Source organism: Aquarana catesbeiana, linkage group LG11, assembly GCF_042186555.1.
Source record: "Aquarana catesbeiana isolate 2022-GZ linkage group LG11, ASM4218655v1, whole genome shotgun sequence".
NCBI lineage: Eukaryota > Metazoa > Chordata > Amphibia > Anura > Ranidae > Aquarana > Aquarana catesbeiana.
In genome coordinates this window covers 89,084,249-89,101,073 of record NC_133334.1, presented here as the reverse complement: position 1 = coordinate 89,101,073, position 16,825 = coordinate 89,084,249, and the positions used below count along the sequence as shown (strand labels likewise).

At 42.6% G+C, this 16,825-nt stretch overlaps 1 protein-coding gene and 1 long non-coding RNA gene across 4 annotated transcripts in view; one reads left to right on the top strand and one right to left on the bottom strand.

Annotated features, from left to right (window-relative positions):
* Positions 1–16,825, top strand: part of SYT8 (synaptotagmin 8) — a 91,866-nt gene that overhangs the window by 20,274 nt on the left and 54,767 nt on the right. The window lies entirely within an intron of this gene.
* LOC141112979 (uncharacterized) overlaps positions 75–16,825 on the bottom strand; it is a 48,478-nt gene continuing 31,727 nt past the window's right edge. The window contains exons 3-4 of the long non-coding RNA XR_012236680.1: positions 7,258–7,310; positions 75–161 (exon numbers count right to left, since the gene is read on the bottom strand). This is a non-coding gene — a long non-coding RNA (uncharacterized lncRNA). The remainder of the gene's footprint in view (positions 162–7,257; positions 7,311–16,825) is intronic.

Here is a 16,825-nt window from a genome sequence, read left to right as displayed (position 1 = left end):
AAAACATAACAGTAAAGTTGTATAGTAGGGTATCATATTTGCTTCAAATTTAAAGCATTAATTTTGTTTTGGTAGAAAATAATTTTGTGTGCGAACATTAAATCATACCTGAAGGTTGTTTAGAAGCTCAGCGGCTGATGTTGCTAGTGCGTGGATAGTAACTATAATAGTGACAAAATAAATAAATAAATCACTTATTTAGTTGATTAAATAACCAGTTTTAATATTATGCAGAGACATCATAGATGTACTATCATAATTGCTATATCACTATAACCTTAGAGCAAGGTGAATTGGTTTCTTAGAATTTATTTCTAAATACTAAGGAATATAAAAGCACTGAGTCTTAGTAAAATAAAATTATATTGGTATTGTCAGTTAGTTTCTGTTTCCTAAATAAGGTAGCGACCTTCTATAAATTTAGGCAAAGTCTTAGTATTGGCATTAAAGATTGTAGGCAGCACACAAAAGAGGCAATGATGGTCAGTAGAAAAAGGTTTCTTACCTATGTTCCAAAGAAAAACAAATTCTGACAGCACAGACCGGTGCCACACAGCAAAGTGCGTTGGACATCCGGCATGCTCATACAATACCAGTATAAAAACCCCTCCCCTCCAATCAGCTGTCGCTGTTAATTGCAACAGCTGATGGTGTAGGAGGGAGAGGGCGCGGGGATTCGCGGAGTGTGGCCCCCTTGGCTGAGTGCGCGCCGCCCCGTCCAAGGCGGGCACGCATGTCAGAACGGGGCCACGCCCACTCCACCCACTGACACAGCAGGCTTCCCCAGTGGACTACGCATGTCCGCTGGGGTCGCAATATGAGGGACAGTCACAGCTGAAATAGACTGTGCCCTCACATAACGCTGCCACGGGTTACAAGGCCCGGGCGGCTTGGTGTGCCGGGCGAAACTCAGATTGGTTTAAAGGGATCATAATGATGTTTGATGGATAGAATTTATATCCCATATATGGGTCTTTTTTCATGGCAAAAATGAGTCCATGGTTACATTTAGCCATAGTTGAAAACCTTTCGGAAACAAGAAAATAGTGGCAACAGATGTTAATTAATATGACCGGGTTACATAGCATTTCAGTTTACATAAAGTGAGATACATTAAACAAGACAGGCATAAATATACGACGTGATTGGATGATATAGACAGATTATACAATATATTTAGTCATTTACAGTGACGTATATTTTTGGCAGAATCAACATAGATGGAACATATCTAGACATGATGTAATGCTTAAACAAGAGAAACCTAGGTCTGCTTACTACAGCTGGGTGATACTGATTATTAAATAACATGACAAGATTACATAAAATGTTTAATTGCATAAGGTGACATATATTTTGGCAGGATCAAGGTAGAATATCTCAAACATATTGTACGTGTTTCTATGCTGGCAAATTAAATATTATTGTTCCCTTCCTCCCGAGGAAAAACGCTCGAGGAAGGGTTTAAACCAGATTGTTTCATTTAGGCCAGGAGGCTGGGTGGCTTTTAATCTATGGATTCATCGTGATTACGTTTGCAACAAGATCTTGTTCCAGTCCCCTCTTCTAGGACTTGGGTGTATGTGGTCCAAGATCAGGAACCTTATTTTCGGAAATTTTACATTATGAACTAGGGTGGTGTGTCGGCCGAGAGGAAGGTCGGGCTCGCAAGTTTGCATGCTAGTTATATGTCTATATGCCCGTCTCCAAAATTCTAATTTCGTTTTGCCAACATAGAAACACATACAGTCACACAAAAGCATATAAATTACCCCCAAGGTTTTACAATTAGCAAAATGCTTTGGGTAGAACGTTTGGCCGTTAGGAAGAATAGGATTTTTTTTGTGTGAGCATTAATTTGCAATAATTACATGCCCCACATTTAAAGGTTCCCTTATATTTGCAATGGGATTTGTTCGTTTCTCCTTTACAGTGGGGATGGAAAGTATTCAGACCCCCTTAAAATGTTCACTCTTTGTTATATTGCAGCCATTTGCTAAAATCATTTAAGTTCAAAATGAACTTAAACACATAATTGTTGACATTTTTGCAGATTTATTAAAAAAAAAAACCTCAAATATCACATGGTCCTAAGTATTCAGACCCTTTGCTCAGTATTTAGTAGAAGCACCCTTTTGATCTAATACAACCTTGAGTCTTTTTGGGAAAGATGCAACAAGTTTTTCACACCTGGATTTGGGGATCCTCTGCCATTCCTCCTTGCAGATCCTCTCCAGTTCTGTCAGGTTGGATGGTAAACGTTGGTGGACAGCCATTTTTAGGTCTCTCCAGAGGTGCTCAATTGGGTTTAATACAGGGCTCTGGCTGGGCCATTCAAGAACAGTCACGGAGTTGTTGTGAAGCCACTCCTTCATTATTTTAGCTGTGTGCTTAGGGTCATTGTCTTGTTGGAAGGTAAACCTTAGGCCCAGTCTGAGTTCCTGAGCACTCTGGAGAAGGTTTTCGTCCAGGATATCCCTGTACTTGGCCAGAAAGTTCTATCTTGGTCTCATCAGACCAAAGAATTGTATTTCTTACCATAGAATTGTATTTCTCATCATCTTGGAGTCCTTCAGGTGTTTTTTAGCAAACTCCATGCGGGCTTTCATGTGTCTTGCACTGAGGAGAGGCTTCCGTCAGGCCACTCTGCCATAAAGCCCCGACTGGTGGAGGGCTGCAGTGATGGTTGACTTTCTACAACTTTCTCCCATCTCCCGACTGCATCTCTGGAGCTCAGCCACAGTGATCTTTTGGTTCTTCTTTACTTCTTTCACCAAGTCTCTTCTCCCCCGATAGCTGTTTGGCCAGACGGCCAGCTCTAGGAAGGGTTCTGATTGTCCCAAACGTCTTCCATTTAAGGATTATGGAGGCCACTGTGCTCTTAGGAACTTTAAGAGCAGCAGAATTTTTTTGTAACCTTGGCCAGATCTGTGCCTTGCCACAATTCTGTCTTTGAGCTCTTCAGGCAGTTTTGTTGACCCCATGATTCTCATTTGCTCTGACATGCACTGTGAGCGATAAGGTCTTATATAGACAGGTGTGTGGCTTTCCTAATCAAGTCCAATCCGTATAATCAAACACAGCTGGACTCAAATGAAGGTGTAGAACCATCTCAAGGATGATCAGAAGAAATGGACAGCACCTGAGTTAAATATATGAGTGTCACTTCAAAGGGTCTGAATATTTAGGACCATGTGATATTTCAGTTTTTCTTTTTTAATAAATCTGAAAAAATGTCAACAATTCTGTGTTTTTCTGTCAATATGGTGTGCAGTGTGTACATAATGAGGAAAAAAAATGAACTTAAATGATTTTAGCAAATGGCTGCAATATAACAAAGAGTAAAAAAATTAAGGGGGTCTGAATACTTTCCGTCCCCACTGTATATTCACTGGTGACAATCCTGTCCCTAAGAGATGTGGCTTGTTTGAAGGTGAATAATGGCCTTGGTGGGACAAACTGTCCCAATGCTGGGTCACATTGAAGCATATGCCAATATTTATCTATGATAGTTCTAATTTGCTTATGCTGGTTGCTGTATCTAGTGATAATCCTGATAGCATTGGTGTCATTTTTAAGTTTTTGAGAGTATAACAGCTCATTCCTAGATTGTAGGGAAGCTTGTTTGAAAGATCATTTTAGCGAGGCATGAGAGTAGCCTCGCAACAACAGTCTTTTTCGTAGTTTGTTTGCTTCTATTTTGTAGACGGTGTCATTTTTTTGTAGACGGTGTCATTTGAACAGTTCCGTCTTACCCTGAGGTACTGGCTATAAGGAATAGAGTCCATAAGGGGTTTGGGGTGGAAGCTAGTAGCATTCAAAATTGCATTGCTTGATGTAGGTTTCCTATAGAGCCTGCTCAAAATGGCTCCCCCCTCTCCTCTATAGGCTTCCACATCCAAAAATGTGACGCAAGAATTGTCAAAGGACATGGTAAAACTTAAATTGAAGTCGTTCCTGTTCATCCTTAGAAGACATTGTTGGAGTAAATCTGGTGGTCCGTCCCAGACGATGAATGTCATCGATGTACCGGTACAAACCAAGAATGTGGTCTGTGTACATCGATAAGGTTTCATCGCCAAGGAACATGGCCTCCCACTCCCCCAGGTACAGGTTGGCATATGATGGGGCACAACATGTCCCCATTGCAACCCCCTGCACCTGGAGGTAGTGGGAGCCATTAAAGGTAAATATGTTGTGGTTGAGAATAAATTCTAACAGGGAAATGATGAATTCTCCGTATATAGGGTCTATACCATCAGCTCTTTGCATAATGTGTTTAATAGCCGCTATAACTTTTTCATGAGGAATTGAGCTATACAGGGATTCAATGTCAACTGTTACTAGTAAAGCACTCTCAGGGATTTTTAATTTATCGATAATTTGTAAAAAATGATGTGTATCCTTTACAAAGGAAGGTAAAGATAAAACAAAGGGTTTCAAAAATTCATCCACCAATTTGCTAGCATTTTCACTTTATGCTCCTACACCAGAGATAATCTGTCTCCCGGGTGGGTTATTAGCATCCTTGTGTATCTTTGGAAGTGCATAAAATACGGGGGTTTGAGGAAAGTTGTTTCTAATAAATTCCCAAAGTTGTTTGTTATTATAGAGTTTGAATAGGCGGTGTCTATTAGTAGATAGAAATCATCATTATATTTTTTTACAATGTTAGCTGGAATTCGGCAGGTACCATTCAAGATTGTTGAGTATTTTATTGCACATATTAACATATTTCTCGTTATCAAGCACAACAATGTTCCCGCCTTTATCTGCGGCCTTTATAGTAATTTGATTGTTGCTAGATAATGTTTTTAATGCCAACATTTCTTTTTTAGTTAGGTTGTTAGGATGTTTTGTATGAATTTTTAGCTTATTTAGTTCCTTGTCAACCAATTTAAGGAAAGCCGCTGCATTCGGATGAGTGCTCGGTGCTGGACAAAAGTCTGATTTTTTTTTTTTTCTTTAGTGCGGACCTATTTGTCTTAGGAGTGTCACTTGATGTTTCAGTTGATTTTAAGATTTGGGAGAGATCGATTCTGTCGATAAGATCAGTTTGATCACTCTCCCCAAGGAGAGAGACCAACTGGTCTATTGCCTGACTTTCCTGTGGAGTGGAGTCTATTGGCATTCCTTGTTTATGATAAAGTTTTTTTTAAATTAATTTCCGGACAAAGAGTTGGAGATCTTTGTATATCTCGAATTTATCTACATTCTGATTTGGGCAGAAATTTAGACCTTTCTTTAAGATGGCTAATTCATCTTGGGATAAATCGTATGATGAAAGGTTGATTATGTTGAGCTCAATTTCACCTTGTTCACTGGTAGGTATTATAGGGACTACAGTGCTATCTGTGTGTACGTGTTGAGGTTGGATTGTGTAGGTTGGGCACCCATAAGGATCCTCTCTAAAAAAGATGGATTGTTAGAGATTGTGTCAAATGACTCAATAGTTGAAGTGTTGGGTTGAGAACTGGATTCTCTCATTTTGTTTTGCTGTGCAGGGAGATTTTCGTTTGCTAGGGTGTGGGTGTTAACCCGTGGGTTTGCTGTTTTAGTGGTTGAGTCATGTGCAGGTGTGGAGTGAGTTGATTTTTTAGGGATGTCCAAGGTCAATTTTTTGGCCTGTTGTCCCTCAGTGGGTTCGCCTGTTTTGGATTTGTGAGGAATTTGGGAGGGAACTTGGAAATTAGAAGTGTGTTGTGAAGAGGTAGATTGATGTCCCTGATAATAATTCTAATAATCCTTTATTCTTGTTATGTCTATTTTGGGTCCATTTATAGGCCTTGCCATCTTTAAAGGCATTCCTATCCGGAGTGAGTTTCTGTCCTTTCTTCATAAGTATGTCTATATTGAATGCTTCAAGATGCATCTTCAATCTATCTTCTTTGTTTGTAATAGGTCTCTGAGTTTTAAATTGCTGTAACTTACTGCAGAGATTTACAATATCTATGTCCAAATTATTGGATCTTTTACTATACTCCTCTATTAGAATTTCCATTAAAATTTGTAAACAGCTACGTAGTACTTTTTCCCATTTTTCTTTGAATTCCGAATCCAGACCATCAAGGGTAGGGAAGATCTGGACTCGCAATCCCACAGGATTAATGTCCTCCTTAATGTAATCTCGAAAAGCTCTAATGTGCCAGTATAACATGGATTTTTCCTCCAGAATTTTAGAAAGTCTGGAGAAAAGAGGAAATTTCTGAATCTATGTGTTCCTTATCTCCAAAATCTTTTAAATATCCCTCTATGAGGGATTCCCAGTCATTACCCGTAAAACCTGTCATGCTGCCTCTATAATAGAGTAGCTTTATTCAAAAACTATTTTAAATTAGTACTAGAACTAGTTATTCAGACATGTGTAATTATAATATACAGGAAGTTGCCAAACATAGAGTGGGGAGCGGTATCTACTATGAAATAATCCATAAATTTTATTGTAGAATGGCAGCTTACTGTATTTTTGTGCCACATCCAGTAATAAAGCTAGACAATGAGAATAACCCCCTAGTGGTGGACTTTTAAGGCACATAAAAGATTAAAAGTATATTAATACAATATGATTTATTGAATTTCAACATTAAAAACACAACAGTGGTGTAACATCTACTATTTGGAATGCATAACAGGCCTTTTTTAACATCAATGTACAAAGTTAGAAAATACTCTTGCACCCCACGCGTTTCAGAGTGTGTACCTCCTTACTCAGGGGTGGGTGTGAGTTAGAGATATTTCTATTCTAAAAAGATGTATAGAAAAAACAAATATAAGCATTCAAGCATATATCTGGATATAACCATTTTTAATATGGTCTCCATATTTCTTACACTTACATAATTATAGTGTATTGCTGGCTTAGCATTCCATATAACTCTAATTAAAAACAGCAGCAATGACACGGTCTGTCTACCAGATAGATTCTTGGTTCCTAAAGAAAGCAATGGTTTTCAGTAGAAAATTATTTTGTATCCATATTCAGGGGAAAATAAGAATTCATTCAGACAATATGTATTTTATCACCTAATGATAATAGGGGAGGGAATGAATCCTCCCTTAGCCTTCCAAAAAAGGAGGCCAGTAGGGGGCGTAATGGTAGGGTAAATATTCTGAGGATACACTGAGGCCGAGAGGCAAGTCCTGCAAAAAACATAACAGTAAAAAAGTTGTATAGTAGGGTATCATATTTGCTTCAAATTAAAAGCATTAATTTTGTTTTGATAGAAAATAATTTTGTGTGCGAACATTAAATCATACCTGAAGGTTGTTTAGAAGCTCAGCGGCTGATGTTGCTAGTGCGTGGATAGTAACTATAATAGTGACAAAATAAATAAATCACTTATTTAGTTGATTAAATAACCAGTTTTAATATTATGTAGAGACATCATAGATGCACTATCATAATTGCTATATCACTATAACCTTAGAGCAAAGTGAATTGGTTTCTTAGAATTTATTTCTAAATAATAAGGAATAAAAAAGTACTGAGCCTTAGTAAAATAAAATTATATTGGTATTGTCAGTTTCTGTTTCCTAAATAAGGTAGGGACCTTCTATAAATTTAGGCAGAGTCTTAGTATTGGCATTAAAGGTTGTAGGCAGCACACAAAAGAGGCAATGATGGTCAGTAGAAAAAGGTTTCTAACTCCCGGAGTGACTTCTGGGTATCGCGGGCTCCGGCGCTGTGATTGCCCAGAGCCATGATGACGTCACTCCTGCGCATGAGCCAAAACTCATCTGCGTGTTTTGTAGCCAAAACTCATCTGCATGTTGGCACGAGACACGAAGGAACAAGGTTTTAAAAATATGCCTTTGTAATATTTTATTAACCCAGGTGCTTGGTGTAGCTCAGGGATATGCAATTAGCGGACCTCCAGCTGTTGCAGAACTACAAGTCCCATCATGCCTCTGCCTCTGGGTGTCATGCTTGTGGCTGTCAGAGTCTTGCTATGCCTCATGGGACTTGTAGTTCTGCAACAGCTGGAGGTCCGGTAATAGCATATCCCTGGTAATCACATTCAGCTTGACTTGTTCAATAATGTTGAAAACGGCTGCCCGTGTGGGTATAAATGCTGGTGTATTTTTATACATTTCAAATGAGGAAGCTACTAGATTGAGCAGTGCAACATCTTCAACGTTACTAGACAAGTCTGATTGCATGTGACTACTACTAGCTATGGTATAAAAACCGTCCATACACACTGATACATTTTATTAATTTTACACTGATCACAGCTTTAATAAATTAAAACATAGAATGTAATAAAAGAATAAAGATTCTTATTTCTGGAGTGTATTAGGATACCAAAAATGTTCCTGTTACAGTATATAGAGAAGCAGGAAATGGTCATCTGAGAGCTGAATGACATGCAATACAGTCCACTAATCGCAAAGGAATTTAGATGAAAGTAACAGGGTAGGGCTGCAGCAACAACTGTTTACAGCAAGAGGTTTGATGCTAGGTGTCACGGAACGTCCCACACTCCACTTGAGTGCTTCCGTCAGTATACCACTTCCTTGTAGTCTGGATACAGATATCAGATATTCCAACCGCTCTCAAGCATAAAACAAGGCGAGGTCCTCAATGTCAGATTCCCCTTCATCGCCAAACACAAAATGATCTGTAAGGCTCTCCCACAGCAATCCAGGGCCTCCAAAGTCAGATCCCTCCGGAAAGCATTCTGTTGTCTCCCCTAAATATCCCTGCTCTGCGTGCCATTGCAGAGCCCAATAATGATTGTCCAGCTCTATCTGCTGCTGGACCAGCCTGTCCAACTCAGTCACCCATTGCTCCTGGGGCCGCTTTCCCGGGAATGCCATCCGCAATGCCCGTTGGTCACTGACTCGTTGTTCTTGGGTTGGAAAGCACTTGCCCTGTTTTATACCAGCAAGCTGGAGGGCTCCAATCCAAAGCTCCACCCGAATCTGCTGCCTGAGCTCCAGGTATTCATCCTCAGACACAGTCCTGGTGTATGTTGAAAGGATGATCCGCAGCAGCCCAGGGAACTCTGATGCCAGGTCCATATCTCTGCTGGGGTGACTGAAGTCTGCTATGCTGATCTTGGATCCAGGTGGAGGTTTAAATTTCCCAGACTGCCGGAAGCTTCCTGCTGCTTGCCACCAAGGTCACGGAACGTCCCACACTCCGCTTGAGTGATTCCATCAGTATACCACTTCCTTGTAGTCTGGATACAGATATCAGATATTCCAACCGCTCTCAAGCATAAAACAAGGCGAGACTTGCTTCACTGCTAACATGGACTAACTTTATTTAGAATCAAAATTACAAGACTTTATATGCCGTTGGAACCTCCTCTAACAATACAACTGTAACCTAATTAACATGAGCTAGTTTACTAAATCATTTACCCAGACTAAGTGACTACGTCTCCTAGCTCATTGACTATTCAACACACATTACCATAAACATCAACACAGGGTTAATTAGAACAAACAACGAGTTGAATACCCTTAGAACCTGTGGTAAGTCAGACTAAACTCATTTACATTAAACACATTATAGTTGACATCAGACAGGTGAGTGGAGTTGATGACATTAGCATCTTCTCACAGTATGAGTTCCAACAGTATGACTCAGTCACTATTGGTACTATGGCAAATACAGGGTCCCCAGAGTCTGTGTGTCCTGGGGGACAAGGACCCGAAGCCAAAGTAACAACACCTCAAGGGTACCCCAAATGCCAGGGCCCATAATCTGTAGGCAAGAGGCTCACATTCAGTGCCCTCCAAAAGCCTCTATCCCGGGTGAGTCTGTCACACTAGGTTTATTACGTATGTGGCAAAATACAGAGAAAATGCTTTTGGCAGCAAATGGTTTACAACTCCCTTTTTCATATCATACCACCTTATCAAACAAACCGAACAAAACCTGATATGCAGATTTTGACTTTTTGTCAAAGAGTCAACATATACAGCCAAGTCCACATCTCACAGTCAGTGTTCATGGAGGAATCCCTCCCGCTGAGCTATGACATTCTCCCAACGGCGGTGGTGGGGGGGGTGGAGCCATCCCTGCCGAGAGAACACAGTAATTATTGCTAGTGGCTATAGCCCCTGGCAATAATTGAATGAGAAATCCAACATGGTGGTTGTACCCAAGTCGTTTGATGGATCGACTTGGGTACAGTCAGCCTGCCCATACATGGTTTGAATCTCGGCTGGTCCCTGCTGAACCGGCTGAGATTTGAACTGCCTATGCCTGGCTTTACCTGTTATAGCCTGTGGCAGGGAAGTGCAGTGGAAAAGTGAATTACTACTAAAATAAGCTATGCTTGTGTCATTAAACCAGTCTAGGGCCGCCTTAAACCATAAGTTCGTCTTTTGTAACATGTTACACCCTTATTCAGGGTGTAACATGTAACCTGTTACAAATCCACCGGCCCCCATATTTTCCCGGCTCCCCAATGTCACAGGCGGTGGGGGGGGATCTTCTCCCTCCGCTCTTTTCTCCCATTCGTGTCACTCATTCACAGAGTTCTGAGAATTGAAAACTACAAGATCCAGCAGCCTTTGCGGCTGTCGGCTTGTAGGTCTCGATGAACCACCACAGCACTATTGAGCGCTATGGTAGTTCATCAATGTACTGTATAACTGCTTGGCTGCAGCCAAACCACTTACACACGGAGCCTGCAAGAGCCCTGCATAGCACCCATGATCTGCTGATCGTAGGTGCAATGCTCTCCAGGCTCCCAATAAAAAAATAAATGCACGTTTTTTTTCCCTACAAAAAGATGTGCATTTGTTTTTGTTTTTTGTTTTTTAAAAGGTGAACTTATCTTTTAGAGGGTAACTCCACTTTCATGGAGGAAAAAAAATTGCAAATAAAGAAAAAAGAATATATCATAAATGATTGTGAAAGTGAAAACAATAAGTGTAGCGCTAAAAGTAATAATTGCCTATATGCATCTAATCTGTCCCAAACAAGTGGGCAGGATGGGTGCACTAGGAAACAGTGTTACTTTATGAGGTTTATTACCCTATGTTATGTGAAAAAATGAATACAAAAATGGGAGAAATGTCCACAGAAATGTCCAAATAGTAGACGGACTGGCTCCTCAATCTTCAACCGAACTGGGAAAGGTACCAAAGAGCAAGGTGAACACGAACAAACATTCAGGTAGAAGAATGGGTACTCTTACCAGATCTGTATGACGCACCTACCGTATGGCAGTGCGTCTATAGGGCTTTGGGATATTATATTCCCAGTGGTGACGCCAAACCAGATGGTCTCCTATAGGCCTCGAACTCCAATCTGGACAATGATAGATGTAGGTAAAAACGGACGTTCCCAAGGATTGGACACCCGCCAAACAGGTCCAGCAATGAAGATGGTCCCAAGGTGGTCATCAGAACTCCATCATGGGGAAACAAGAAAAAAAGGGGCTCCACATGGCGTAGATCAACATGCCCATTTCCCCATAATGGAGTTCTGATGAGTTCTACCTGAATGCTTGTTCGTATTCACCTTGCTCTTTGGTACCTTTCCCAGTTCGGTTGAAGATTGAGGAGCCAGTCCTCCTACTATTTGGACATTTCTGTGGACATTTCTCACATTTTTGTACTAATTTTTTCACATACTTTATGAGGTTTATTACCCTATATTAACACTGTTTCCTAGTGCACCCATCCTGCCCATTTGTTTGGGACGGATTGGATGCATATAGGCAATTATTACTTTTAGCGCTACACTTATTGTTTTCACTTTCACTTTGACTTGGTTTGTTTGTGTGTTAGCAGCTTTTTGTTTATGTATTTTCACTCTTTTCACATAAATGATTGTGATACAAGTCATATTGTAATTGAACGTTATTAAAAATTACCTTTCCTTTTCAATCTACAGCTTTGTCATTTTCTAAAAAATGCAATATGGCTACCTGGAGGGGTTCTGTACCAGTGGCGGCTAGTGCTCTATTTTTTGGGGGAGCGGCAAACAGAGCACTCAATGCTGGGCTCTCTTACCTAGGTATTAGCAGGCAGGTTCATGACTGTACAGGGGGGACATACATGCTCCAGCCTTCCCCCAGGTAGGTAGGTAGGTAGTAGAGTCGGGTCCTTGCTGAGTACTGAATGAGAATTTCCCTGCTGATCACACAGACTTTTCCTATATCCACTGAGCTGCTGCTGCAGGTTAATCCCCCAGGAACAGAGAGACGAGGCAGGAGCAGGCACATTATTATTGTCCTCTCTGTGCACCGCTGATGAGGTGACTTCATTAGCTGGTAGTAACCAGTTAGTGCGCGGCACAGGGGAGTGTGTCAGCAGTGCAGAGGTTAAGGCATCAGTGGCGGCTGGTGGGTTGGTCAGGCTTCCCCTGCGTCCCCTCCGGCCAAAGGTCCCCTCCCTCCTCCTAGGCCAAAAGGATTGGTTCTCCTTTTGGCCAATCAGAAAATAGGTCTCAAGATCTGCTTCCTGATTGGCCGGGGGTAAAATCAGTATGACAATAGCGAATATTCATTCACTATTGTCACACAATTGGGTAGGCTCAGCGCGCAATGCTCTGCGCCCTGAGCCCACCCTTTTTTTTTTTTTTTTAAGCCTATTGAAGCCTTAGGCTCTAATCACGTGGTTACTGAACTCTGGCTTGGCTGACTACCCGATCCGGTTACTGGACTCTGGCTATGCTTTGACTACGCTTACTCTACCTTTTTATTTTTATTAATAAACAAGTGTAATTTTACTGTACTTCTGTCTCGGTCTGGTTCATGGTTTCTGACAACAAGTCAAATTTCAGGCATCCCCTGCAACCAATTTAATTTTTGGTGAGATTCTCCCAATAGTAAATTGCATCTAAAGGGATGCAGACCCAGCAGCTTTCCTCATTATTGTCCTGCAGGTGCTGCAGCTGGTTGATAATTATGAAACCACTGCCATTAGATTCACTTTCCTGCATGGATACAGACAAACACACAGGGATTTCTTCAGAAAAACAAAAGGTAGGAATCTGCACCAAAATTTGTTAAAATCCTTGCAATGAACATAGATCACCCAGAGAGGAATGTTTTTTTTCTCAACAAAAGTGGAGTTGCTCTTTAAGGTGTTTGTCATGTGGGCTGTAATTGGAGACCTGGATTCACCTTTGTTATGTTGTGCAAGAGTTGGCGTAAGAGGGTCCGCAGAGGGCAATAATTTGGGTTGCTATAGACAGACTGGAGCAGCGCTTCTGTTCATTGATTAGGAACTGGTGGTTTTTATAAACATTGGCACATAAAAGGGCTTGTTTTAATGGAGTAGCCCAAAGCAAGCAATCATCTTTTTACCATAGAACAAACCATTCCAGAGAAATACCCCTGCTTTAAAGATTGGTTCACATTATACAGTTAATGGGAAACTTCAGCAGGTGTCAAGCCAGGGACCCAGCCAGCAGAGGGGACGCTTGTAGATAAGCCTTGTGTGTCAAGCTAGGGACCGAGCAGGCGAGCGGGGTGACGCTTGAGAAGGATCTTGGGTGCCAAGCTAGGGACCCAACTGGGAAGCGGGGGTGACACTTGAGGAAGATACTGAGCGAGAAGGTTGGAAGAGCTCGGGGGATCCAGTGGCAGTGGATCAGCAAGTCTAGTGAGAGAGACTGGGCGCTCAGTCTCAGAGATTGTTGAGGAAGTGAAAGAGTTCATTGTAACCTCTGTTAGGAACTGTTAAAGATTGTTGCCATAGGAGACAGCGTATCTAGACATGCAGATGTGGTGTCAGGCTGGGTGCCTTTCCCTGCATGGCTGTCTACCTATAGAAGTCTTGGAGTCTGCCAATTAACATTGCAACTACTAAAGGGTGTCCTGGCCCTAAACCCTCTCTCCCACAGTTCTGTTTATGAGACAATAGATCTCTTAGATTCATGGGCGCCAGACACTTCTTGAATGCAATCTTGCATCACACTCCCCATGCCTCGTAACCCACTCTACGTAGGATGTCAGCTATCCCTAGCTCTAGAGGTTCTCATTAGACCAAAGGGGGCCCGGGACTTGACTACACTAGCATATTTGATACCCCGGGAAGATCATTTTTCACACCCTCCTGATCTGTACAACAAGACTTTAAAGTGTTACTAAAACCATGACCCTGCAAAAACTATACCTGGTCTCCCACAGTACACAGAACATGCAAATGCAATTATTTTAGTAAATATAAACTTCTAAATACCTTTTTCTTATCAGCAGTATATAGCAGTCTTATGACTTCTATCAGTGTCCGGCCGAGCACTGGTTAAAGCTTGTAGAAGTTTTCATTCTCCTCTGACTGTCCTATGAGGCTGCATGGCCCCTGACTTTCTGTGTGGACAGTGCTGATTAGCTCTGTGCTGATCACATGCACCCCCCCCCCCCCCCCCCAATATAAAAAAAAACTCTCTAGCAATACACGCCAGACTGAGCATGTGCAGAATGCCCCCACGGCTCTGTACTATCAGCAGATGGATTGGGAACAGAAAAAGAAGGGGAGGATCAGAGATGATGGATCAAACAGTCTTTTTACACAATGCAGAGGATTAACCCCTTATATTCCACAGTGAGTATAACAAGCATGCTTTACTGCATATACAGATTGATTTTACTGTTGTGGGATTAGTAACACTTTAAGTCATGGGTGTCCAACCTTTTGAAGAGCGAGGGTCACTTAAGCGACTTAATAACTGGTCGTGAGCCACCATGAGCGGAGCAGGTGGATGACAGGTCCATGTCCACTCAGCATATGCAGAGCGGACACGGCCCACTCTACTCTATGGGACCTCCGATATGCCCAGATGGAAGGGGATGGATCCCCGTGTGTGTGTGTGTTGGGTTTTTATTTTTTTCTATGAACTTTTGCAACAATAAAAATCATTTGTAAACATAAGAGAAATGACACTTTGCTACAATGTAAAGTAGTGAGTGTACAGCTTGTATAAGAGCCCTTGCACACTGGGGCGGTTTGCAGGCGCTATTGCGCTAATAATAGCGCCTGCAAACCGCCCCGAAAGTGCCGCTGCTTCCATTCCAGTGTGCAAGCCCCGAGGGCTTGCACACTGGAGCGATGCGCTGGCAGGACGGTAAAAAAAGTCCTGCCAGCAGCATCTTCGGAGCGGTGAAGGAGCGGTGTGTATACCGCTCCCTTACCGCTCCTGCCCATTGAAATCAATGGGACGGCGCGGCTATACCGCCGGCAAAGCGCCTCTGCAGAGGCGCTTTGCGGTGGTATTTAACCCTTTCTCGGCCGCTAGCGGCGGGTAAAACCACCCCGCTAGCGGCCGCATACCGACAGTAAAATGCCGCTAATAATAGCGGCGTTTTACCACCGACGCCGCCCCCCGCCGCAGTGTGCAAGGGCTCTTACAGTGTAAATTTGCTATCCCCTCAAAATAACAACACAGCCATTAATGTCTAAACCGCTGGCAACAAAAGTGAGTACACCCCTAAGTGAAAATGTCCAAATTGGGCCCAATTAGCCATTTTCCCTCCCCAGTGTCATGTGACTAGTTAGTGTTACAAGGTCTCAGGTGTGAATGGGGAGCAGGTGTATTAAATTTGGTGTCATCGCTCTCACTCTCTCATACTGGTCACTGGAAGTTCAACATGGCACCTCATGGCAATGAACACTGAGGATCTGAAAAAAAGAATTGTTGCTCTACATAAAGATGGCCTAGGCCAGAGGTAATGAATTAAAATTCACAGAGGTCCGGTCAGCAGAATTTTCTTCCAGCAGAGGTCCGAACATCATATCGTTACCCGTGGCACCTTTTCGCATGTGCCAAACCGCATGTTGCTGCCGCACTATTTTGGAAAAGACGTCAAAGACGTCTTTCTCCTTGTTTCTTGCGGGTAGTGCAGCCCATTAAAATGGGCTGACCTGGGGGACGTGGCCTGACTCTACATGGAGTAGGACTCTTACCGAGCAGCTCCGACCGTTGATCCTGCAATCCTTGGCATCCTACAGCCCACAGGCACTATTCTAGCATCAGACTTACCTCTCAAGATACCCCAGGACCCGGACAACATGTCCCCACCAAAAGCACAAAAAACGACGCGGCGAAGCTGGATTAATACCGCTGGCAGGACAGAGAGGAGCAGGAGGAAAATGGTGGTGTCATCAAGGCTGTGGAGGCGCGGACGGCGGGAAATACAGATAAGTAGCTAGAAGCGATAACCTTCTGCCGTACCTCACTCACAGCACAGATAGAAGAAGTCAAGGTAGACATCTCCTTGATCAGGTAGGATTTACAAAAACTTTGCGATCAGGTTAAGACCACAGAGACCCGAATCAGCACTGTGGAAGATGCTATCCCACCATTGCAAACGGGATCGGACTGCATGCAGCAACAGATGCAGCAACTATTCTCCAAACAAGACGATCTGGAGAACAGGATTAGGAGGTGTAATCTTCGTCCAATCGGCCTCCTGGAGGGGGCAGGTAAAGGTAAAGACCCTACCACATTTTTAGAACAGTTGCTCATTACATCATATGGCAGAGAGGCCTTCTCCCCCATGCTAGCAGTTGAGAGGGCACACCGCATGCCGGCCAGACCACCTCCACAGGGAGCCCCACCCCGTACATTTATCGCCAAGCTCCTAAATTATAAAGATGCAGCACTGAGATTGGCAAGGGAGATGGGTAATATTCCCTTTGGAAATGTCAAAATCGCCATCTTCCCTGACTTCTCTGCGGAGGTCCAGCATCGCTGCTAGAACTTCATGGAGGCCAATCACAGATTGAGAAACCTACACATTAAACGGCTCAGAGTGGAACGCGATGGCCGTGCATCTTTTTTTGAAGACCCTGAAGAGTTAATTACTTGGATAGAACGCCGCGCTGCCCCTGAGAAGGCAGATTGATGTTGCTG